Source organism: Triturus cristatus, chromosome 5_2, assembly GCF_964204655.1.
Source record: "Triturus cristatus chromosome 5_2, aTriCri1.1, whole genome shotgun sequence".
Lineage (NCBI taxonomy): Eukaryota > Metazoa > Chordata > Amphibia > Caudata > Salamandridae > Triturus > Triturus cristatus.
In genome coordinates, this window is record NC_140588.1 from 497653207 (window position 1) to 497679661 (window position 26455).

Genomic DNA, 26455 nt, shown 5'->3' on the forward strand with positions numbered 1-26455 from the left:
CCGGTAACAAAAAGCATAAGAGGATCTGTGTTGGAAAGAAACCGTTCAACTCTCTGGAGTACTTAAAAAATGCCTTTTCTATTGCCTGTTTTAATCTGATTGATGTAACACTATTGCTGGGAACCACATGGTTGAACCTTCTGCTTATCCAGGAAAGCAGAAGCCAACGGGACAGGATTTGAAACCATAAACCGATACCATCTAAAATGACACAGCCTTTCAGGTCAAGAATAACTTTATTCGGTTCACAAAGTACCATAAAAGCATGACAAATGTACTAAATAAATAAACTTTACATATACAATTTTACAATGATATGTCACTTGATTCAAATACTCAACAGTTTAAAAATAAGTTAAATACAAATTTCTAAACAGAAGAGCACCCATTTCATTTACATTTCATACCATTTCCTTATTATAAGTGCAGTTTTGATAAAATGTAATACTGCAGCACAAGTAGCTTCGGTGACCAAGGAGCGTAAGAAATTAAAACAATCCTGGTGATTACAGGGGCGAATTTCTCTTAAGAGTGGTATGAGGAACTGTGACCTTGGCTCTTTGTAAAGTGCACAGAAGAGAGTAAAGTGTAGCGTGCTTTGACGTGATGAACTATCACAAGGGCATTGAATGAGGGTATTGCACCACAGCCTTTCATTAAAGATGAGTTGTGTGATAATGTTTGCTAAGTGCCTACAAGTGTTCCACGTGCTTTTCTTTCCTTTTTGTCTACATTCTCATTTTCTGAGGAATTGGCTCTAACACTTGTGACCCATGTGCTCTGTGGCCCTCTGCATTTCCTGGCAATCTGTAGGATTTGCCTGTTCATGTTGTCTAGATAGCAGTTGTTTACCTTGATATTTGCGTTGTGCTTGTAGATGGGCCTCTGTAAATCAGCCCTGTTCTTGTTTCCAGAGGCCACCTTGGTGTGCAAATGTGGGGCATGAAGGGGTATACAGCAGTTTCCCTTTGGGCAGGAATCCGCGTAGGTTCTCTGTCTAGCTGGGTTTCGAAGAAGGGTGTGTTCTTCCAAGAGTTTGTTACAATGACTTCTAGAGGTGAAAGGATCACCGCACACGAAATAACACAGGAAGCTCCTTTTCATCAAAGAGGGAATTGATATTGCAAGTTGCGTTTAAAGTAATTCTTTGGCCCCATAAGGGCCCGATGCTGTGCACCTCACCTCTTTGCACCCAGACCCTTGTGTCTGAATTGCTTTCTATCTACGCAGATTGCAAGATTAACTAAACACAGTTCATAGGAGGACAAAAAAAAAACACCAACATTTTACAAATCGGAAAACGGAAAAACCGTGGGCTGCTGCAAAGGAATTCTCTGTCATTAAACAAAATGCAAATTTACAGAAATTCGACATTTGCACCAGCATTAAGAAACTCTTCTAAATGCACATTAAAAGGCATACAAGCGACTGCCTCAGCCTACAAGATCTTAGTGCCAAGGCCGTCATGGTCTTCTCTTCTTGCCCCTTTCTCTTATTTATTTTTTAATTTAATCACACTATCATACGTGCACGAAGTTCTGGACTAAATGGTTTTCTTCTATTATCCCAATCCACAATTTATATTTTAATGTCGCATCCAAACCATTGCCTAACTTGATCACTCATCTACTCATACCTTACTCCATATCTAACCCTAGTTGAAAAGCAGTCGTAGTGTAGTACCCTCAGACGGACCATGGGAACATATGAAGTTCTAGGAGTAAGCAGGAACCTCAGAGTTAAATCCCCTGAAGTAACATGATGGCAACACGGGAAACAACCTTTACAACGCAGTCATTACATCGCACTACCTTTACAAAGCAGTCATTACAATGCAACATCGCATGCCATTACAACGCAGCCATTACATCGCATGTCACTACAACGCATGTCATTACATCGCACTACCTTTACAACGCAGTCCTTAGAACGCAACATCCCTTACATCGCATGCCATTACAACGCAGCCATTACATCGCATGTCACTACAATGCATGACATTACAACACATGTCACTACAACGCATACCATTACATCACATAGTTTTTACCCTTACACTATCCAACACTTACCCTACTGTTGCACTCACTGGAGTGGGAATAGTAATTTTCACCCCTACACTATCCAACACTTACCTTAAATGCAATGTAATGGTATGCATTGTAATGGTATAATGCGATGTAATGGAATGCATTGTAAATGTAGTTTCTAAAAATGCGTTGTGATGGCATGCGATGTAAATTCATGCGTTATAATGGATGTTGGGATGTAAAAACTGTGTTGTAAAGGCATGGGTTGTAAATGTTTGCGTTGTAGTGTTATACATTCCGGCAACACATTTTCAACACCCAAGTACAGCTATATGAGGACATCTAAATAAAGCGAAACTTAATAGCCACAGTTTAGCAAGGATGACCACACATACAAATCACTCTACTGAAAATTAGGGAAGAATTACTTGGCAACGGGAAAGTCGTGTACCTGAATAAATATTCATGATATCTTCATAATCACATATTGCTTTCGCAGGCAGTCAGGATTAACAGATGGCACAATAAAAGGTTGGATCAGTAGCTTGCCACACATGACTGCAACACAGGATCCCTAATAGGACCCAGCACCTGGCCTCCAGTCAGGATACATTTCTCATGGCTAAGGAAGTAATAAAATAGTTTTGCTGGTGTTTCTGGGTATAAAGCTAGCATAAAAATACTGACATAATTGTGCAACACCACAAGATGAGTGGTTAGCTTTTGCTGTGGTTGATGGCTAGCATCGCCGGCACATATTTCAGGAGGCCAGTACTCTTTGCCACCTCATGCACTGTCCTGGTCCCAGTCTGAGCATTGAGACACACAAATCAGTCCTATCTTTATTTTTAACAAACACAAAAATAGAGGAATGATAACCAATACAGTGATTCTTCATCATTTTATTGCACTGCCAGGCCTTCTACTAATACCATGAACAACAGCCAGAATAAAAGTAGAACCACACTGCTCTTCCACCAGAGGTGTGCATGCTGCTCACCAACCAGACTCACTGTACAGCCAATAGACTTGTGGAAATGGTTAGAGCCTTCGGGCAGTAGGCGAGCTGCAACTGCAGCTAAATCTCTAAAACATTTTGGGACCGGAACCTATTATTAAAAGTTTTATTATTTCTACGTTACTTTTTTTTTAAGCACTGCAGCATGGGTTAAGGTGCAATGCTGTCAAGAATCCGGAACCCCATCACCTGTGCATTTAGCCAATATAAAAATATTATATGGTTGTATGACATTACAACACATGCCTCTACCAACATTGTTAGTATATTTACGGTAAGTAAGACCTCTATGTGAGTGTGTGTATGTATATATATATTACCTACTGGCAGACACCAGTAGGTAGTTATAGTTAGGACCTAGTTTCCATAGGAAGAGCAGTTTTGTTTTGCCAATAACTTTACCATTGTTTGATGAATCTTTGCGAAATTTCAAAACGAATTTTCAAAACGAATCCAACACTAACTTCAGCAGCTGTCTAGAATGTTTTGTGGTGATCTGTCAAGTGGGGGGCCAAAAAGCAGGGGGGGGGGTTCCAAAATGCATTTTCCCCATGTTCATTTGCATTGGAACTTTAGACACATCTACAGTCCGAACTGCTGAACGTTGCACAAAAGTTGGCAGAAAAATAGATATTGGTCCAGAGAAGTGCCTTTTTCTGATTTGGTGTAAATCTATTCAGTAATTTTAAAGGTAGTACCGAAATACAAATTTGTATATGTAGGGATGCGGAACCTCCTCAGATCCTCCCTGGATTCGCAAATCCACGCGCCAGCAGCAATGCAGCGATAGGCTGGCCGCAACCTGAGAGAAAGTTGCGGCTGCCATTTTGTTCATCAGGACTCGTTTCCCTGTGGGGAAAATTACATTAAAAAATGATGGAAGGGGTTAGGATAGAGATACCCTGATCCCATGGGACTAATGGAGAGGTCTTTGAGGGACCCCTTGTGTGTAAGAAATTGATCAAAAAACCTTTTTTTATTTACCACGCCAGGAGTTGCGGATCCTCCCAGGATCCTTATGAATTTGTGTGCATTTGGGGAGGATCTGGGGGATCCAGACGCCATTTAAAAAAACACCCACACCCACTTACCCACAAACCAACTCACACACCCACTCAGACACTAACACAACAATTATCTCTCTAAACATGACCTCTTGATAAACTAATCTCATTTAAAACTGTCATCCTTACTTTAAATTCAACTCTACTCCATTTTAGGTCTGACTGCTAAAAGTACAATAAGAATTCCAGAGAGAGAGGGCTGGGCTTTAGGTCTGCTCGCATCAAGCATTTGTATGCGTCTTTCATTGTTTCTCATTGCTTGGATGTGCTGTGCATCAAAGCAGTCAAGGCAAAGGAATTTTGTGTATGGTTTCATTTTCCCCTTTGTGTTCTCTTTAGGTTTTGGTGATGGAGACTCTAGAAGACTATAGCTAATGCGTGCTCTTTCATGTATTGACTGTATTGATAACACAGTGATATTTTGATTGCTGGTTTTTGTATTTTTTTTATTTTCGAAGTATATACTATTTCAGTGCATTAGCCTGTTATAAGAGCATAATACCACTCAATAATCACCACTGCTCGGTAATTTGTTTTAATTTCCAGTCATGCTAACATGTGACAGGATTTGAAGCTTTTTTTTGCTCATAATGTAAAGTCGTGTGAACAAAGACTTGAATTTTTAGAGATGCAATGCAATGAAAATGCTGTCTTGTTGTCCAAAATATCTACCGCATTGGAGCCCCATTGGTGTAGCCCAAGATCTTGCATCATTATGGGATTATCTTTCTAGGGCAGCTCGGGGCAACACACATACATTTATGCAACTATTGCCTGGCTCTCCCCCTAACAAAAAGCCAGACCTATAGGCTTAGCCTGTGTTTGTTAACAAACCTGTTAAAAAAAAAATTACAAAATTATATTGTTCTGTCTTTTTCCCCAATTATAATCTACAAAAAATGTATTTATTTTCACACTGTTGTCATTTTGGATTCCTCAATTATGATATTTCATTATTCTGATTTCTTACCTATAAATCAAGTGCTAAAAGGATACTTGCAGACGAAACATGTGGCGGGCACCTCTCTGGTAGATAGCCTTGCACACTGTGCTTGCACAGTTGAAACTGCCCAGTTGTTCTGCTGAGTTACATGTATTCATGTTTTGGCATTTGTCAAGATACTGTAATAACTGTATCCCAGGTGAAAGGTCAAGTAGATAAAACGTATGAGCTGTTTAGATTTAATTCACTTCCTCTCTAAGATTGAATTGCTTTAATTCCTCCCAAATGGCAAACATTTTTAGGAAGCCCAAAAGCCATTTCAGAAAATGAAGCGAACCACCATAGGTGAATAATATATAGAGGACATCGTCAATGTCTACACCTACATCAGCAGCATGTCTATCAATACAGCTGCAGTGTATAGGGGCCCAGAGCTGTGAGGGGACCAGAGCTGTGAGGGGCCCACAGAACCCCAATCATGGCTGTTTTTGCTGTCTAACTAGGCGTTTAAGGGCCTATTTACTTTGTTTGGTTCAAGACCCAAGCAGCAACCGACTTTCAAGAGCTTTTATTCTCCCTCATCTCTGTCTGAAATCATTAAATCTGCATGCCTCCCTCTTCATCTCCTTTCTCTTCTTCACTGTCTTACTATTCTGTCCTTCTCCATGTACTTCCTTGGGTCATCTCCCTTCACCATCCTCTCTCTCTCATACACTCGCTTTCTCTCGCCCTCTCCCGCCATGTAAACACAGCATTTGCCTTTCATTTGGCACTGTCAGTGTTTCAACAGCTGTGCATAACTCCTTCACACACTTTCCCATAGAACGGTAATTACAATTGACACATATGGGACCACTGCTCTTTGCACTGAGGTTTACTTCAGGCGCAGTTCCAGATGTTCCAATCATGGTTTGTCACGACCAACTATCGACAACCTGAATTCACGGAGACATCTAGGAGACAACTCACTTCAGAGTTTGCACTAGGTAAGAGCCATTTGTTGCATGAAAAACAAAGGTACAGAAACACATCTGGAAAAATACTGATACTCTTGGGAAAGGTAAGATGAAAAGTAAAAGCGGACTACATAGCTGAATTGGATAACCTTAACGTTTTTACCAGCACTTTCCAGAAACTGACCAGTGGTTTTGTCTGTAAAGCTAAAGACATGACAATAGGGCAGGTTTCAATTACTGCTGGTGATGAACACTGGCAGGACTGGCCCATTTAAAAGCCCTACAGATACTTCCTCCCCAGTGAAAGCATTTACTGCTTGCCCTCTTCCCATGGTTGCCTCTCCCCAGAAGTGCTCACACTCTAAATTTTCATAAACTGTTAATGTAAATCTACCTTTTCCCTGTGCATGCCTACATGGAAACGTGGCCCCAGCCCAACTGCTTAGTAGTGCACACTCTTGCCCACTACCATTTATTCCGCATGAGTCCTTTCTCTTCTTTCACTACACTACTCTCCTCTTTTTATCGCATTATTTCTTCCTTGATGATGGCTCAGTCCCCTATTTACATGTTTTAAGTAGATACTTAGTGGCCTGGAACCACCTTCTTAGGGATAGACCGCCATAACCCCTGCACTCTCTTTACCTCCAAGACAGGGACTCCCACACCAAGCACCCTCCTCCATTGATGCTAAAGAGATCTAAACCACAATGGCGTGGGAAATTTTCACCTTTAAGCAGAGGCCACCTCAACTGGCCCCATCTCAATGCCCATTTGGAGGAAATTTCCAGCAACACCTAATATCGAGTAGCGGTGGCACCAAGAGCCTGAGACCTATAGTCATTAACTGGGGTGTCACAGTGAAGGAGGTTAGGCCCTCATCTTTCTTTCACTGAAGTGCACACCTCCCCCTTTGACACGTAACACCAGCTATGTTGTGTTCCTGCCATCCCCGAGGTGCTGCAGACTGAATTAAGCAGCGGAGCAAAGCTCTCACTCCTTCTTTTTGCTCCACTAGTTTTAGATTTATCTCCACGGACTCCACAGATTTGCAACATTGCAATTTTTATGTCTCGCCTATAAGACAGCTTTTAGCTATCTGAAGGCAAAAGCCTATTGTGGACCACGGTGCTTTAAGTGAGATGAAAAAGGTGGGAATGGGGATCTCTGAAAGTAATTAAGTAATTAAGGGTGTGGCTTAAAACATGTGAACTACAATCTGGGCTTCACACAGCATACAGCCTGGCCCGCATTTAGGTCCCTCTTTGTGAGTTTTCTGTAATTGCATCCAGACATATCACACAACAACAAAAATCTGCCCAACACAAGCCAGACCTATTGGCTTTGTGAGTGTGTGGTAGCATTTTGATATAAATGAATAGAAACGAGATTTACTTATAAATCATTAGAACTGTTACATATGTGACCATCACTATGTGAGCACTGGGGAGAGGCTAAGGAGTGGATGGACATGTAATCTGAACTCTCTTATGGCCCACTGACTCGCACTGCTTTCAGCCTTCGCTCAACAGCTCTGAATTGTACCCCATTAAACCCTCCCCCCACCACGCATCTAGAACTCACTGGGACACCCAACTGTGACTCAGCCCACATGTACCACACGAGCATTGAAAAACCCAATAGCTTAGTCCTTTAGAGCCAAGACCTCTTGACTTTGCCAATATTTAGTAAAGTAAATTCCAATTTCAGTACAAAATTGCACTAAAGCAAAAAGTGTTCAAAAATGCTAACAAATTCAAAGTCTTTAGCTTCTTAAAATATGCAATATATATGCAGTAACATATTTTTAAAACTATTGACATCCAGTAGGTACCAAACGTAAAACCCACTGGCTTTGCTAATGCTTGTTTACTGGGTACTTAATACCATTTCAGGCTGGTTTATTCCATTCACACATTTCAACATTTGGCATTGTTAAAACTGGTTGTGGGTACAACATTATACACATTGTTCAGTCATGCTAACCTTTTTAAATAGTTTATTTTATTAGACGCCTAGAAATATGAATTTTGATATTGCAGGCAGCGCCGAAATAAAATGTCTTTCTTGAGTATAATTACGTCATTTAAGTGCAATAGGTTGTTTCCAATTCGGATTATTCTTCTGCATTTTTTCTATTTTTGTTTTTTTTTAAGCTCGGGCAATGCATAGTTGTTTCGTGGCTTCAATTTAACATTGCACTTCTGGAATCTGTAGGCCTAAATTTGATTCTTGAGAGTTACACAATGTATACTTACCTTAGGCGTCACAATATTTAAGGTATTTTCCAAGAAATGCATTTGCTCCATTGTGAAGTGGAAAAGTTGAGGAAAAAGTGGAGAGGGCATGTATTTGCTGCCAACTATTCCAATTGTTTCAACGAGTACTGACGTGGATTGTGGTTGGAGTTCCCTTCAAGGTACAAGATGTAGTAACGGACCTGCAGGGCAAATATTTTATTGTGTTTGGTGTAACGGATGGAACTGAGACCTGCCTGGTAAGCACATATGCCCCAAATACTGATGAGGTTTTCTTTGAGAATGTAATCCGAGCAGCTTTCTCTTACCTGGGCACAAGATTCATTTGGGCAGGAGACCATAACTGTGTCTTGAACTTACAATTAGATAAATCCCCTCCCCCACCACCCAGGCCTGGAATGAAACCAGGCAAGGAGACTGCTTTAGTAATCTTAAGGACAGAATAGTACTTAATTTGATGTGTGGAGGGATCAACACACGAATGATGAAGTCTATTCATACTTCTCCCATGCCCACAACACCCACAGTAGACTTTATTATGTACTGGGAAGAAAAGAGGAGACAGCAAACTTTGGAGAATCAACTTACTTGAATAGATTCATCTCTAGGCACTCTACATTGACCTTACTGGAACACAAATGCATGTCAGACCTCAAATATCACTCTGGGGTCTCAGAACTGAAGTACCGACTGACTGGGCCTTCATTTCACACAAGCACTCCAAAACTAGGGGTTTGGCTCAATAGGAACTGCACAAGAGCACGCAAGGTGCTCCTAGAAATTCTAAAAAAAATCTACGAGATAGCCATGAGGTGCAACGACATAATGTCATATGTAGAGAAGCCCTGAAAAATAGGAAACTTGAGCTGAAAAAAGAGTTGTGGGAAAACCTTCAAACAGCTAGTGGTTTGAAGGATAGTGTCATGTTCTGGAGCAGAGCTTTCCAAACTCTGTGTCCCGACACGGTACTGTGTCGTCTGCAAATGGTGGGTGTGTCGCGGGATGACGCCGGTACTGCGCCGTTCGTACACCAGACATACGTGTAGAAAGGAGAGGGAGACTGTTAGCCGAGCGCCGGCAGGACGCGGCCCACTTAAAGCTCTCTGTAAGAGTGATGCATCTCCTCGAGCGCCTGTGTGGCGGGGTGGAGATTGGGAGGGAGATGCAACACCAGCGCCTGTGAGAACTGTAGTGGCTGCACAGCTCTCTAGGCACCTGTACGAATAATGCAGCTCAGTCAGGACGTGTAAGGACAGGTCCGTAAGAGGAATGCAGCTTGTGCTTATAAGAACCTCGGAAGCGTCGAAGGCCTCTGTAGATCACCGCTTGCGATAGTAACCAGTGTCTAACTCGCGGAGCCATTCCTCCCCTCTCGTTTGCAGTGAGTCTGGCATGAGCCTCTCAGACGCGACATACTGAACACAGCCGGCTCAGCCTGTGCTCGTCTCTTGTGTGATCTGTTGTGTTCCTCTTGGGTGTGAGACATAAAATGTAGCCCCGCCTTTGCTGCTCTGAGGTGTGAGATATTATAGTGACTCAGCTCGCGCTCTGCTCCTCTCAGGTGCGAGTTAATAAACACAACCCATCTTTTACTCATCTCAGGTTTGTGACTGTTGACACAGACCACCCTATCCCCTCTGACAGGACACGCTCAACTCCCTGCGCCCTGTGGTGCCCCAGACGGCCTCCTGTGATTCCGGGCAACCGCTGCCGCATCCCGTCCATCCGGCGCCCTGGGCGTGTGCTGCCGCATCCCGTCCTTACGCCTCAGACTGCCCTGTTGATTATTTGAACTTACTCTGGTTTATTTACATCCGTCGCGGAAATGTGGCTGCAGGTGCGTGCTGTGTGCACTGCTGGCGCTGCCCATGCACAGAAGCACCCTTTGCAGCTACTCCTCAAACGCTGTCCTTCTTGGTACCCGGCAGGTGCCCTTATCTGTCCCCAGCTGTAGTGCACTCTTTCTGCTGCAGTCAGCCCTTGTACACTGTCATTTAAGTTTCAACCAGTCCTGGTACAGACTGTTACTTCTGGTGTGCTCTGTCCTCGTCTGCTGTCAGCCCTTGTACACTCCTTTTAGCTGCAGTCATATATAACTGCAGACATATATATGTACAAGGGCTGACAGCAGATAAGGACAGATATATACATATGTCTTTATTTGCTGTCATCCCTTGTACACCGTCTTTTTAGCTGCAGCCAGTTCTGGTGCCCCCTTTTTATCTGCAGTTAGTTCTGGTGCACACCGTCCTTATATGTTAGTGTACTGTAGTTAGTCACTGTGCGCTCTCCTTATCTGCCCCCAGTCATACTGCACTTCCTCCTTCTGTGGTGTTCCCTTGTGTGCTCTGTCCTTATCTGTGGCCAGCTCTTGCACACTGTCTGCTTAGCTGCAGCCAGTGCAGCTTGGTGCACTCTCTCCTTATCTGCAGTTTTGTGCACTCTCTCTCCTTATCTGCAGCCTGGTGCACTCTCTCCTTATCTGCAGCCTGGTGCACTCTCTCCTCACCTGCAACCTGGTGCACTCTCACCTCATCTGCAGCCTAGTGCACATCAAATGTCAGACTGTCTTCCCACAATTGCTGCTTGTTTGAAAATTGGTGTTTACTTTTATTTCTCTGACTGCAAAGTGAGAGTATTTTGTAAAAGATTAAGTAAAGTGTACAAATCTATAACTACACTGTTAATGTCGCCGCTGGTGGGGGTTTCTGTGATGGAAAACAAAAATAAACACAGCTTTTTGCTGGCATACTCTACCATAGATGTGCTCTACCAAATGTTAAATGTAAAAGGTCAAGTTGAAAGTGTCCCGAAAAGAAATGACTGTTTGATTGTTGTAGTGTTCTATGATTGTCACATTTGGTTTACGTCTGTGATGCCAAAGTAGGCATGGTTTATTATAGTGTGCAGAAGTCTGTAAAAATGACACTTGTTGATGTTCTGTGACCTCACGGTTGATGGGTTCCACATCTTCACAGTTGTCTCGGTCCCATTATTAATGACATGACAGTTCATTGTGTCTGTCTTCATAGTTGGCTTTGTCCTGTAATTCACCAAATTACACTTGATGGGGCTCCACGTCTTCACAATTGTCTCAGTTCATGACATCACAGTTGATGGGTTCCATATCTTTACAGTTTTCATCGTCCCTTGATTTATGGCATAAAACTTTTTATAAACCTATTTTATCAATTTCCGAGCAAATACCCATTTTTGGTTCTCAACATATAGCACCCCAAATTTTACCATGTTACAACGCCTTGTACAGTTCAACATAAGATTTTACCTCATAGTGCTGAATGGAAAAATATTTTCTGTTGGCTTTTGGCGCGCTGCACTGAGGAGAGCGGTCCCACCTGAGTTCAATGCACAGAGACCGACTGATAAGTTGCATGATTGTTTTACCACTCACAATTCCCCCTTCCTGAACGGATTTTTGCATAACTCATATTCAGCAAGGCAGAAGGCGGACTTTGTGCATGGTTGAAAGGGTTGGCAGTGCGAGCACCTGCCCTTTTTGTGCCGTAAATCACTGGGGCATGTGTCAATGTGTGCATGATTATATTCTAATTTCAGGCACAAATCTAACCTTACACCCAGTTTTGCCAGTCACTGTCTTTGTTAGAACACATTCACAATTGCTTTATTTTCCTTCCTGCTTTCTCAAATTTTCTTCGAAAATGCACCATTTCCCACTTTTTTTCCAAATTTTTCTCGGGGGAGAACACACCCGAACCCCCCTTAGGTGTTTCGGGCACGCTCGCTACGCTTGCTTGCTATACTGGATTACCGTGTTGCAAAATGATGCATGTCTAAAAAGTGTGTCACCAACATGAAAAGTTTGGAAAGCTGTGTTCTGGAGGATCATAGACAATCCACTTTTTATAATGAAACAGGTAACCAACCAGACAACAATTGTCCCTGCTCCCGGGATCGGGTTAATTACTTTACCACCTTATACCATGGCGAGGACTTAGAATCGACCAACCCAGTTGCAGCTGTGGGTGCCAAGTTGAAATTTCACTGGGAAGAGGTAAGAAATGCAATCTTGTCCTTCACCCGAGGTAAGGCTCCAGGCGTGAATGGGTTCAGATGGACTTGCTTAAGTCCCTAGTGGACCTATAGGCCCCTCTTCTCACCCTTCATATTAATGTATCCATTAGTAGCTCTTTACCAGAGGCCTGGCGTCAATCGGTGATAGTGTCTGTTTTTAACAAGGAGAACAGGAAGGACCCAGCGTGTTATAGACCTATTTTGTTAATGGACACAGAGGAAAAAATCATTGGTCAAACTATCTTGAAGAGACTCACACTTTGGACAAATTAGCACATTATACTGTCTGACCTCCAGCGTAGGTTTAGGCCTTGCAGAGGAACAATGGAACAGAACTTTAACCTGCATCTTTTAGTTAACAAATACACCTGGATTAAAAAGGGGTCAATACATCTTGCTTTCATGGAACTCAGCTCTGCTTTTTGATAGGGTTAACAGAGATAAGCTTTGGGAAGAGCTCGGGTACATGGGGTGGAACCCATGCTGGTTGCCTTTGTACAGGACCTGCACTGTGGTTTCACAGGCTCAGTTAGATTTGGAAATATTAGAGAATGCACCAAGCACTTTAATCTAAGCATGGGTGTCTATCAGGGATGTGTTTTGCTGCCCTTCCTGTTTATTATGTAGATTAATCGTTTAGAGGAGGTTTTTTCCACCCAGGATGTAGATGTCTCAAGAGGAGGGAGATTGATCGCGCAAATTATGTGGTTTTGATTGTACGCATCGCCGGATGCCTCCAGCGGCTTCTAGACCTTTTTATTGATTTTACCGATACCTTGGACCTTTGAACCAATTTTAAGAAATCGCGTTTTTTGGTTATGGGCCTCAAAAGCCCTAAAACGTATAGCTTTTTGGCGCAGGGTCAGGTTTTAAGGTGGATACTTTTACTTACACATTTTAATAGATTCTAGTCTTAACAGGCAGCCCTTAATGGAAAAAAAATGTTTTGATTTTTATTCCCGATTAGGACAAAAGCCAGTCCAAAACTTTATTAGAAGTTTATGAAGCTAAGTGCATCCCCCTGTCTACCTCTGGTTGTGATATTTGGGGTTGAGCCAACATTGACTCAATCTTAGTAGAGGAAAATACATTTCAGAGTGGGCTCTTAGATGTATTCTTCTGTGCCCAATTTCACTGTGGTGTGCAATTTTAAGGAGGAGTTAAGAGTCTTAATAGGCTGGTCAATAGAGACTGTTTGAAACTGGACAATATGTCACGTATACCCTGGCTGCACATTCTGAGAGAAAATGTTAAAGCTCTTGGACGATTAGATTTATTTTTTGACCCCACGAGCATCGTGAAAAATGACATGGTTGGGTTAAAGCAGGCCTTTCATCTTAGGGTGGCAGCCGAGAGGGAGGCCTCTGCTCTTTCAAAACAAATGATTCAACAGTATGTTTTGGTAAAGTCTGTGATGGGGACAGAACCATATCTTCTTTTAGAGATGTCTAATCATCAACGTCTTTGCTGACATTTTTTCGGCTGGGTTTCTCCCATCAGTTGCTGTTTACAAAAGGCACCGCAAGTACAGATCAAGGCATATGCCTGTGGGAGTGCGGTGCGACAGTGTGCCTATGTGAGCAGAACATTGTGAATTTGGGATCCCTGCATGGTGTGTCTGTGTGCATGCACTTTATAAGAATCAAATGTATTGCAGTTGTTAATGCTTTTTAGGGATGTTGCTTTGACTTGCAAAAACAGTGCAGAGAATGCAAATAAAATAGACTCTGTTGAAGGAGGTGGAGGAATGCTAGGGGCAGCTGACAGACTGAGATGCCGCCCTAGTGAGGGGGGAATACAATTCTTGCACTAGGGCCCATGGCAACCTAGCTACGTCAGTGCCTACCTAGAGTTGAAAACTCTAAAGTCGCTGCTTGCTGACCTGCCTTCTTCCAGTCACTGCGGAAGGATGCCAGGTGCACAAGACTCTGTCAGGCCTAAGCCTTTCCTCCCATGCACCCTGCCTGTTTCCTGCCTAGAGCCAGGCACTTCTATATCCCTGCTTGCCTGACCTGCCTTCTTCCCCCGTCACTGCAGAGTGCAGCCAGCTGCACAACACTCTGTCAGGCTAAAGCCTCTCCTCCCATGCACCCTGCCTGTTTCCTGCCTAGAGGCAGAAACTCTTATGTCCCTTCTTGCCTGACCTGCGTCACTGCACAGTGCCAGACAACACTGTGTCAGGCCTAAGCCTCTCCTCCCATGCACCCTGCCTGTTTCATGCCTAGAGCCAGGCACTTCTATATCCCTGCTTGCCTGACCTGCCTTCTCCCCCCGTCACTGCAGAGTGCAGGCAGCTGCACAATACTATGTCAGGCCTATGGCTCTCCTCCCATGCACCCTGCCTACAGCCAGGACTCTCATGTCCCTGCTTGCCTGACCTGGCTGCCAGCAGAGTCGAGTCAGAATTTTAAGTCCCAGTGGTATCCTGATGAGGCGACATGATACCCCCAAGGGAATTTGGCTACAATTAACTCTTCACACACAAGTGATCCCAACAGTGAATTATTTAAGTTTACTTTATGAATATATTGTACTGTAAAGAGGGCTCAATCCATCTGCATGGAATGATAGATTTTTGTGATACAATAATTCAGAAATTGGTCACACTAAACAGCTGTGATTATTTAGCACAAAACTTGGTTGGGTCTGGGGTTGGAAAACGGATGCCCACATTTTACAATCAACATGTGTTTAAGCAGAGAGTGGACAATCTCTGGAGGAGAATTACTGTGTGAAAATTCATTGGTTTATTGCACATCGGAAGCACATGCCGTTACTTCTCTGTTCCTTCTTTTGCCGTCTATTAAGTGTGCATTTGAAAGAAAATCCTGGTTCTCTTGCAGTTAATAATGCTAGATTACTCCTACAATTATACGAATAACACATAGAAATACACATTTGTATATCATATACAGCTATGTTCTAAACAAGATATGCAATGTAAGAATGTGTTGCAACTAATACATTTTTCAGTTATATATGAGAAAATCCTCAAACATCTCAGTCTTAGTGAAAGTTATCTGATCTGAGAAACAAGCATATTTTAATCATGCCTGTAAGAAGCTCAGTCACTAGAGCATTTTGGAAAGTGGCGAATAAAAGTTAAAAGTCGAAGGAGGTAAAATATACCTAGGGATTCTATGGAAAAGCAAAACGTTTAAATCAAGTTAAAGTTTGGAGAAGTGGGTATGAAATCCTCAACAAAGGAAAGGAATGGGGCATTTGGTAGGCACAATCAAATGAATGTAGACTGGCGGAGCGTGTCCATCATCTTGGGCTCATAATTAGACAACAGGAATGTGCTCAAGCCCTCTACCACTTCCAAAGGTTGGAGAAGGAAATAGTCCATCCGACCTTATGAAGTCCTTTTTAGAGCAGTAAAATTAAACAGTAAATTGTTTTGTTTACCTATTATGCTATGCTTAAGTGTGAAGAAAATAGTGCACTAATTGTTCTCCAGCTTAGCTGGATGGCTAGAAAAAACCAAAAGGAAACCCCATTTGAAATCTACGAGCCAAAGGGTTATTATGTTTAGACTGTAAAAACCCCAAAGGAATGGATCTCTTACCTCGACTGCGAGGGCCACTTCAGTCGTCTGTGGATAAATATTGTGGTTGCCCTATGCTTAATAGTTGGCAAAAACAGGAATAATAAGCAGCAAGGCTACAGGAAAAGGAGATATCGAGATAAGTGAACAAATACTGATCTCCGATGTAGAGGAAACCATCAAACTCACAACCCAGAGCGATTGCCAGTGGTTAGACCTATTGCAAGAATATCTAATTAGCGTTCATGTGTTGAGGTAATGCCCAGAGTGGCCAAGGTTATGCCCAGACGTGGGTCCCTTGCTCACTGTTTCAGTGCAGGCAAACTGCACCTGATTGGCCAGCCGCAATCAGGGCGAAACCGGTCTTGTGTTGCTTGTGTTCTGATTAAAAGAGGACCTGGGACATGGACTGGTGTATGGTGAGAGAGAAAACAGTTTATGTAGCTCGGGGATGTCCTAAAAAATGGATGGCAATATGGACTAAATGGAATGTATATCGGGGGAACTGTGCGAACCCCCATCTATCCCATCACCCGATGATCATTGTATGGTGTAAATCTCACTGCATGTACTGTAAATCTGCACGCTAGGACGACAGTAATGTACTGATGCCTCTAAAGACTTGCTACTATGGTACTATACGACACACTTCTCTGTACCGCATGACTCTTGTTTTTAAGTTCAATAAACAGAAATAAAAAATAAAAAAAAGAGGACCTGGCTTGGCACTTCGACCTGGACTGTTCCCATTGGAGCAGGACCAAGACTAATTTGTATAATCTGACATGGCGGGAAAAAGAATTATTGAGCAGTAGTGAATACGACGGTTGTACGCTCGTGGTGCCGCCAATATTTTCCGTAGGAGATAGCCAACTAATCCCAATGCAATTTTATCTATTCTGTTTGGCGCACACTTTAAGTTAATATCAAAAGGCTATAATGCTCACCTGTTGCAACGTGATGATGATTGTAAGATAGTCACCCAAGTGATTTTAAGTAGACATTCAAAAGTATTACTTATAGCAGGGTCCTTCAAAGTTGGTCCTGGAGGGCCGGATCCATGGCAGATTTTTTAAAGATAACTACATTTACCGAAGTGAGGATATGCTAAAAATCTGGCATTGATCCAGCCCTCCAGGACCGACTTTGGAGAACCCTGACTTATAGCATGAAATCATTTGAGGAGAATGGATCTTAAACATTGGTAAGTTGGTTTTCCCTACCACAACAATTATTACTGTACTATTTTCTTCACACATTTGGAAGTATAAAAGATACAAAAAACATGACTAGGTTAAACGAAAAGTTTGCACTTTACTCTTTCATATTTACTGATCTGAAAATAATTTACAAAAATGTACGGATTTTTTAAGGTGTTGACCATAAATATGGCAGCTGTGCAACAAAAAAATGATTACTTTTAATGTGTTGGAACCCCCTTTGCCAATCACCATCTGAATATCTAATTAAGTCTGGGAAGACATCAGGCTGGGCTTATCTGCAGCTGTGTTTTTCTGGCACATTTCTATCTACCTGCAGCATTTTGATAGTCCCGAGCCCAACCTATCCACTTACTTTCAAGTGCCGAACTTAGAAAGAGTACGTCATCCCCTAAGGAACTCCACCACTCTGATCAGGAGTTTATGAAAATTGCACTGTCTCCCTTTGTGGGCCATACACGGTACTCTCTGAAGTTCAATGCCTGTTCTTTACTGTTTTAGCTGCAGCAAATCTTTAGGAAATGGTGTAGTAACAAAAAATGGGAGTCCTCAACATTGTGTTAATGGGTTTAATCATTTTTGGTGGATAGGATTGGTGATCTGTTGAAAAGACTACGTGAGAGTGGACTTGGCCTCAAACATGAGCTGAGACTGTTCTGAGAACAGATGCTAGTGCTAAGGGTTTTAGGTGTGGTTTTGGAAACGGTCATTGAAGGCAACTCCCACTTAGTCTTTTCAACACATCACCAATCCTAGCATCATGCTCATCAGAAGTCTTCCCATACACCATCACATCGTCCTGGTAAACCTTCACACCGCTGAATGCCCCTCTCCGCTAAACATTCTTCCATCCTCTTAGATGTCAGCTGAACTCCACTGTCAGACAGCAAGGAAACTGGAAACTTCTCTCTATCAAATAACTCTTCTAAGAACACACTTACACCACAAGTCTCCACTGAGTTCACCACTACAAAGACCCGTGAACAACAGTCGGCTATTGTGCTCATAACACCAGGCACATGTTTTTGTTCTTAGAAGAGTTATTTGATAGAGTGAAGGTTCCAGTTTCCTTGCTGATTGACAATGGGTTCAGCTGATGGAAGAATTTTTAGCGGAGAGGGGCATTCAGCATAGAAAGACAGTTCTGTATCATTTCGAGGGAAAGGTATGATGGAGTGCTTCAACAAAGCAGTCGAGGATTGTTTCCAGCAAGCATTGGCGAACTAACTCAATTAGGTGGATGAATTAAGGAGAAAAGTTAGTATGTATCACTTAACCCCTCTTTTGTCTTTGGGGGATACTCCTTTCCTATTGTTCAGAAAAAGATTTTCCAACAATATGTTAAGTCTTGCAAGGGCGAACAAGTTTAAGAACAAAAGTGCAAAAGGGGCACTGGATGAGAGAGTGAAACTTGAAAGTGATGGGTGCATAGAGAGAGAAAAAAAGATTTTGTGTGAAAGGAAAAAACGTTTTGATGAAGAATGGCTATGAAGAGCCCTGAAATTGAAATGGGTGATTGGGTCAAGATTAAAAACCCGAGGATAGCTGGGTTGCTGGATAAGTTCAGTCAGTCCATAATGCTGTAAAGATAGAGGATCATCGCATTTGGTATCTAAGTAGGGTTGCATTGTGGAAGAAATCTTCCAGATGCGGGAAGAGTGCTGGGGCAGCTAGGGATAATGCTGTAACCGGCAAGGCTGATACACAACTTGAAACAAAAAGGGGCTTTTCCTCTGAGAAAACCACTATGGAGTTCCATAATAATGCTATGGTGGGCAAGGACATTATGCAGATATTTTAAAAAAAAGTTACCACCCATATTAGATAATGAGGATAATTTTTCCTCAAAGAGGAAGAGTGGAAGTGTGAGTAGAAGACCAGCCCATTTACAAGATTTTGTGTGAATTTATTGTATATTGGTCATGTAATGTACATATTGCTTTATTTTGGGGGCAAAACATGTTGGGGGTTGATCCTGTTTTTTCACTTATGTGGAGAAGATGTGTGGCATGTGCATTTAATAGAGTTAGAATGGTAGGCAGGGAACACTCCATGTGTATGCTCAGACACTTGAGCTGTTGGCTAAAAGCTGGAGCTGGCAGACTGCTGGTGGATGGGGTCTCTGTAACGTACAATTTAATAAAGGATTTACCTTCATCTACAACTGGAGTTACTGTGCTTCTTCACACATGTCTAAGAAAGAGATATTGAGAAGAAGCTGTGGCTTTAAAGACAAGAAGTAAAAACAAACCATTGATTCTTTTGAAAATTCTCAAAGAGAAGTCATAGGCATATTTCAATAAACTCTTCAAATGACATTGGCAAAGAGCAGCATAAATGTGTTGTTTAGATTGTCAAGGTGTTGCATAAATGTTCTGTTTACCTCACTTGTGCAATATGTTATGCCACAACTCACCTGAAATTAAGGTAGCACATTCTTGAGAAAAAGAGAGTAGATTTGTAGCAGCATAGTTAAAAAAGAGTGGATATGTAGCATAGCAGCAAAGACGGTTGCTGGTATTGAACAATCACTTTGTGTTTTATATGGAGTAATAATATTTTGTAACCCAGTTGATTGATAGTTGAATTTGATTACATGCAAGTGAGTATTTTAAAGCACAATTCTCCTTTTATATCTGTATTTTATGTCTATTTATATTCCTTTCACATACATTTCAAATTGAAACTTGTGTAGGATAACGTTAAATGAGCTTTAGCAACTTCTTTTTTAATATCAAAATGATTAATAAAACACATGCTGAGTTTGGCACATTTTGTTCGCACCTCGTCACTTTTGCATCATATTTTTCAAGACACAGCTGTAAGCTTCTTAGCCGCAGAGAGTGGTGGTTTACAGACAATACCTTTCTTTGTGAAATGTATATATGCAGCTGCGTTATGCTTAACTCTGATATGTGTGTGTTATTGTCTAATCGGAACAAACCAACTTGGAAAACGTATCTTGAGGCTTTTGTTTCACATTCATGATGACACACCTGCACTGTATTTTGATATATTTACCTATTACTTTTCGTAACTAATTTGAAGTTTCTTAATTTTATATCCATTTACGCATCAACTTTGTGTGCTGGTTTATCCACTCCAGTTGCAAGAGCTTAATTTCCTGTCACTATTCAAGTTTCTTTTTAAACTTCGAATGAATAAGTCCCCTTGTGCGGAGGAGTGGCTACCCCAAGTCTGAGTGCTTCGTCCTCCTGTTTGATGAAGAAGGCCTTAGATGGCATTGGCATTGGCATTGGCTTGACTGTAATGATGTGTCTTGTACAAGCAAATTACTGTGATACTGCGCAGTTTGTGATGTATTGCACTGCTCCAACAATTCAAACATCTCACACCCTTCTTACACGGGGAACAGCATTACAAGTTACAACAACATGTTTACCATGCAATGCCTTTACCACGCAGATGTCTTTACCATGCTTGGTAAGTATAGATAAGTTAAGTGAATAACTGATAGAAAAATACCAAAAAAAAAGTTAAAGGGACGTTATGGTCAGGGCCACAGGAATTATACAGCAGGGGAGGGTCAAATTATGCAGCAGGGTTCTGTAAATTATGCTGCAAGAAAAGACAAATTATGCTGCACATTTTGTGACAGTATTACTTCATTATTTTGCTATTGCTGGAAAACGTGGCAGCATCTGTGAGGACTGCACAAATAACGTGACTACATTTGTCCTTCACTGGGAACCAAACACCCAATTGTAGCGCCTGACTCTCAGAGGGTAGCGTTGCAGAGCAGTCTGAGGCTTACTCAAGGGAGGTGGTGTGGGCTAGTAATCGCCATTTGCAGGTGCACAAAAATAACACTCAATAATTGATTGTCCAGTCTGTACTTTGCTTTATAAAAGTAAGAGTACATTTATTAAACACACACACTACTCAATACTATGCACCAATTTACAAATATACATAAGCTGTTGGAATTACTTTGTGACATTGCATAACATCTCCACCCCTCCCGCCAAGGGGGGGTGGAGTCTAGTACCACCACTCCCATGTATGCACCTCAACTTGCCCCCAATGCAGATAGTTGAACATAACCTGGAGCGAGGGCCCTGTGCACTGGCACCATCCCAGTGGCGACCCACCCCATTACCTCAACAAGCATTAAAAAGGGGTAAACCTGCCTTGGTGACACATGACCCTGACTGAGCATCTCCTACTGACCATAAAGTATGCACCTCTATATCTTAAGGGCTAGCAGTCTGGGGACTTCACCTAAGCGCAGCAGCAAGAATCCATGTTTACGCACACTTTAGAATGACAGTACTCATCACCTTGGTTGATCATTTGAATGCATTGCAATTAAAGCCCCTAAAGGCATCACAGATGAAATCACAGGATTGCGCATATACAGCTAGACACCCTGGCAGGACTGTCTGGCAACATAGCCCCACTTGGCTTATGATATCTCCTTACACATGTGACTTACAGTCCCTTCAAAAGAAGTACTCCTGGCAACTACACTTCTCCTGCAGTGCGCCTCTTCACTTTAAAAGGAATCACAGGTAAAAGCATGGGATTACGTAAATACAGCCAGACCCCCTAGCAGGAAGGTCCAGCAACATAACTCCATTTAGCTTAACATCACCTTACACAGGTACTTCACTTTACACATGTGATTTTCAGTCCACCTAAAAAGAAATAACCAATAGTAAAAGCATTTCGGTGCAATTACACCACTTCACCTCCAGGAGATGCCCTTCTCCAGACATCCCCAACTCAGCCCTTCACTCCATGGTGCACTTCATAGTACACCCTCAGCTGTGGAACATAAGTTCCAGCTTAGAAGGTGTTAAAGGCTGGCTGAGCCCTTGAGGAGTTATTCTTTCAGATGCCCGGTGAAACTTATGGGTGGACTCTTCTTTATGCTGGGGGAGGCTGCGGTGCTCCTGCAGCCCCCCTGCACCCCTTTTCACACATGAGGGTGACCCCCTCCTCTGGGGGCCACCAGGCACCAAAATGGCAGATTTCTTCGTGCTGGGGGGGGGGGGGGGGGGGGGGGGGGGGGTAAGACTGCGCTTCTCCAGCAGCTCCCCCAACACCTTTTCACAAGTGAGGGTGACCCCCCTCCTCTGGGGGCCACAAAGCACCAAAACGGCTCCTATTTACCAGCCCCAGCCACTGGGAACACTCTCCTCCGCCCTCCGGGTCCCTGATTCAGCAGGGTGCTGTCTTCACTGGTTCCCTGCGCCAGCCTTTCGCCTGGCTCTCCTCCGTGGCCTCTCTTCTCCCTGCGCAGAGGCCACTGCTCCTGCGCACCGGTCCTGGGCTCTTCTTCTGGTGCTGTTAGGGTCCTGGGGGCAGTCAGGGGGGTCTCTCCTTCCAACTGCCCATTGCGCCAGGCTCCAGCACCTTCAGCCTCAGCAGACCACAGCCCAGAGAGAGCTTCTCTTCCTGTGCAAGCACTTTTTAAAAGTTGAGTAGGGGGCTGGCAGGAAGTCCCTGTTGGTCCTATCAAACAGCGACACATCACTTTCCTGCCCCCTCCTTCTTGTCCAGCCTCTGGGTTTGTTAAAAATTGCGTCGTCCAGTGTCTCTGGCCACATGGCCTCTGAAACCCAACTCCTTCCCTCCTTGGTGCAGCCTGGTGCCTGGCACCTAGTGATGGATGAGTCTGTAGCCCCACCCATCATCTCTTCATGGAGAGGAGGCCCTCGCTTGTGGAAGAAAGATTATCAATCCATCCAGCTGAGGTCAGCCCTCAGCCTAGGTCTGGTCATGGCTGGCTCAGAGAAATATGACAGTTCTGGATGACCCAAAAGCATTACAAATATGACTTTGGACTCTGCAGAATACTTATTTTCACATTCGCTACATTGGACTTAAGTGCGTGTCTGGAATCTGTAGGCCTAACGGAAGTTAATCTAGCCATGGGCCCCACATCCCCATAGGGGAATAATGAAGAGAAAACACAGTAAAACACACTGACGTTCCCTGGCATGTTTCTTTTCAGTGTATAAAGCCTATTCCATGTCACCACCCAATACTGCATAAGTCCTGCCACACCATTCACTTTGTAGCTGCTCCTGGACTGCGCACGCTAGAAATCTCCCCTGCGCAGCCCGTACACGTGTGCACACACATGTACACATGTGTCTGCATGTAACCAGCCCGGTGTCCCTTACTCCAGCTGCTGCGCAGTGGCCTGGTCAAGCCAGTGGAACACCAGTAAAATCCCCATGCAGTCTCTTACATTCTGAGTTCACTGTGGGTGAGTCCCATCTTATGAGGCTCCCCCACAGTAAAAGCTCAACAATTAGGTGCTCAAAAAGCGAAAAATCCGGGAGGACCATTGTGTCAGAACCACCTTCTAACAGCCATGTTTTAAATTTGTTGACAATGTCTGCAATTAGTTGTACCTCATTAGTACCAATTTAACACCCAAATTTAGAATCAGCGTACATAAAGGTGACCACTCAGGCTCTGTAAATGGCCTTCCACAGCGTAGCAATACATGTCACTGAGTTTTTACTAACTTCTAAACTGTTTGAGCTAGAAAACAATGTTTTTGTTGTTAAAATCTGCAGATTATGCTGCAGATGATGGATAATGTGGCAAATACGGCAACTCTACAATTATGCAAAAAAATTGCAGCGTCCACAAAATCGTATAATTCAAGTGGCCCTCTTTATAGTTAAGTGAAAATGTCAGTTAAAACATACCATTTTAAATTAACAAAACCACTGAAATTCACTAGTTATAGGTATCTCAGATAACTATAACAGGTACCTTAAGGTAACTATAACTTGCACACACACCTGTCATAGTTTTTTCATCAATGATTTTATTGCAAATGTTGCAGTGATATTATCAATGATGTCATATAACATGCCATTAGTGATGTGATATGTGGAGTAATTCGCAGTGCATGGTGGGGGCGCGAGTTATAGTTGTCTTAAGGCACAAGTTACTTGAGTTAAATATAACTGGTGGTTTTCAGTGTTTGTTTTTAACTTTAAAATGGCATGTTTTAGCTGACATTTTCACCTAACTATAACGTCTGTTTAAACCTTGGATTTTTCAGTGAATTTCTAATTTCTAAGGTTTTCATTTATGCAAAGTGAGACATTATTACCATGCATAACTATAATGCCAATTTAGCCTTTGTTTTTTTCACTGAGTTTTTAAGTTTTTTTAACGTACAGTAATATGTTATTACCATATGTGATACCAGCCCTGCGCTGCAGCAATAAATTGAAGTCAAGCTCCACCATCGAGTCTTTGCACCAATGGATGTGATTTTATTTACTCACCACATTGAGCTGAATCAAGGAATAAAGTACAAAACAATACATATTTAGATATTTCAAAAAGCTGGTGCACATAGGGTGAAGTAATAGGTGCATGGGAGGGATTGTCAGAGAGGACAGTAGTGTGCATAGATACATCAATCAACACTTCTTTATTTTATTGTCAAACATATATGACAGAGAATGTATATCTGCAATTATGTTATGATTTGACATTTAATGTATTTGGCAGGAATCTGTCTGGATAGTTTGTTATTTATTTATTTGCTGATGTATATATGCCCATTACTGTCCTCTCTCACAATCTCTCCCATGCACCTATCACGTCACCCTATGTGCACCTGCGTTTTGAAATATCTAAATATGAATAGGTGTCATTTGACGCAAGGCAGACCTGACTTTGTCAAAGGTCAGAACACCAAAATATTAAAAGTGGGCCTATTGGCTTTATAAAGGGGTCAAGCTATCAATATATAAAGCACAGATATGGTCTTTATAAAAGGACCAATAAAGACAACAACAAAAAATCATGAATTCACAAAGTGCAAAGTTTATTAAAAGTAATTGTCATAAAAGAATGTAATAAAGGTTTATTTTTATTAAAAAACATCAACATGCCTGAGGTTAAAAAAATAAAAAATTCAAGTAACAAAATGCAGCCATAACATCCTACACAAGGTGGCTCTGGACTCCAGCTGAAGAGCATAGAGCTCCAGCAAGGAGTGCTTTAAAAAAAGATACAGTAAGCTCTCCTGTATTTAATGACCCAGGCAACTTTCTGTTTTTTTTATGTTGCTGGGGGTGTGAAGGCGCTGCTCTCTCTACAGCCCCCCCCCCCCCCAACTTTAAAAAAAAGTTGTGCGGTGCCCCTGCCTCCTCTAGGGGCACCACTAGTAACAAAATATAATTTTTAGACACACCTTGGTAGGAGCAGTGAATAATAAATAAGCAGCTCTGGCTGGATGAATGATGCAAAACAAGAAGAAAGGAACTCTGGGTACTACTAATCCTGTTCTTAAATACTTTGCTGTAAAAATGGCAAAAGGCTTTGTGTGGATGGCACTGTGCTAATCTTCAAAAAGTAACACACACATTTGAGGTGAGCAGATGCAGAGTGTTGGTAGTGTTGTAAAGTGCTCCAAATAAAGGAGCTGCTCTCCGCCTAGACTTGGGAGCTACCCAGAGTTCCTTACTTCCTATTTTGCATAATTGATGCTGCACTCTAAGCCTGAAAAGGTATTGTCTTGACTTATACTGGGTACTCACTTGTGTCTAGGCAAAATTATACCTTTCTGTCGACCTCTAACTAGAGTGAAACCTGTGTCAGGGGTTGCTTTTATTCAAAGTCAAAACATACGTTATTTGTTTTTTAATTTAAAAAACATAAAAGTTCATGAAACATAACACTTCCATAAAATATCCACATAAAATTGTGATATTTAGATTCATATACTACAGAAGAACAAGCTTTAATCAATAAACAATCATTCAAAACAGCTTACCCACCCAACTGTTTACGTCTTGTAATAACCCGCTAGAAAATTGTTGGACACAGCAAAACAGACTTCATTGGAATGCTGTTGTTGCAGAAAAGCAGCACTGGTCCCCACTGTCTAAAATTACAGTTCTGCAATAGCAGCTTTAAAATTTGCAGTCTAGGACTTTCATAATATTTACAGAACAGAGTAAATTGCAATGTACATTGTTCCATCAAACGGGCAATTGACCAATATAGCCGAACAATTAATTACTCGAGGAAAAGAGATAAAACGGTGAATAATATTAAATCTAAAACGTGTTAGCGCAAATCTATGCTGGGGGTTTTCCACATGCTGCAGATAAATTTGGATATAATTATTTGTACGCAGCACGTTATAATGTACAAAACTAGGATTTCCACATTCCTTATTAAATCTATCCTCCTCTAATATGTTCAATGCTAGGAATTTAATTTCGACCTTAGAAACACCTAGCAGGGAGGATGAATCGTTAAAAAAAGTTGATCTTTCCAGTCTATGAAAAAAGGCTGTGACATATTTAAACCATGGAATTCTCAAGGCATAATCCTGAGACAATCTGTAATTTTCAG

At 42.2% G+C, this 26455-nt stretch overlaps 1 protein-coding gene across 2 annotated transcripts in view; it reads right to left on the bottom strand.

The window, feature by feature from the left end:
* Window positions 1–26455, bottom strand: part of BBS9 (Bardet-Biedl syndrome 9) — a 1933935-nt gene that overhangs the window by 492125 nt on the left and 1415355 nt on the right. The window lies entirely within an intron of this gene.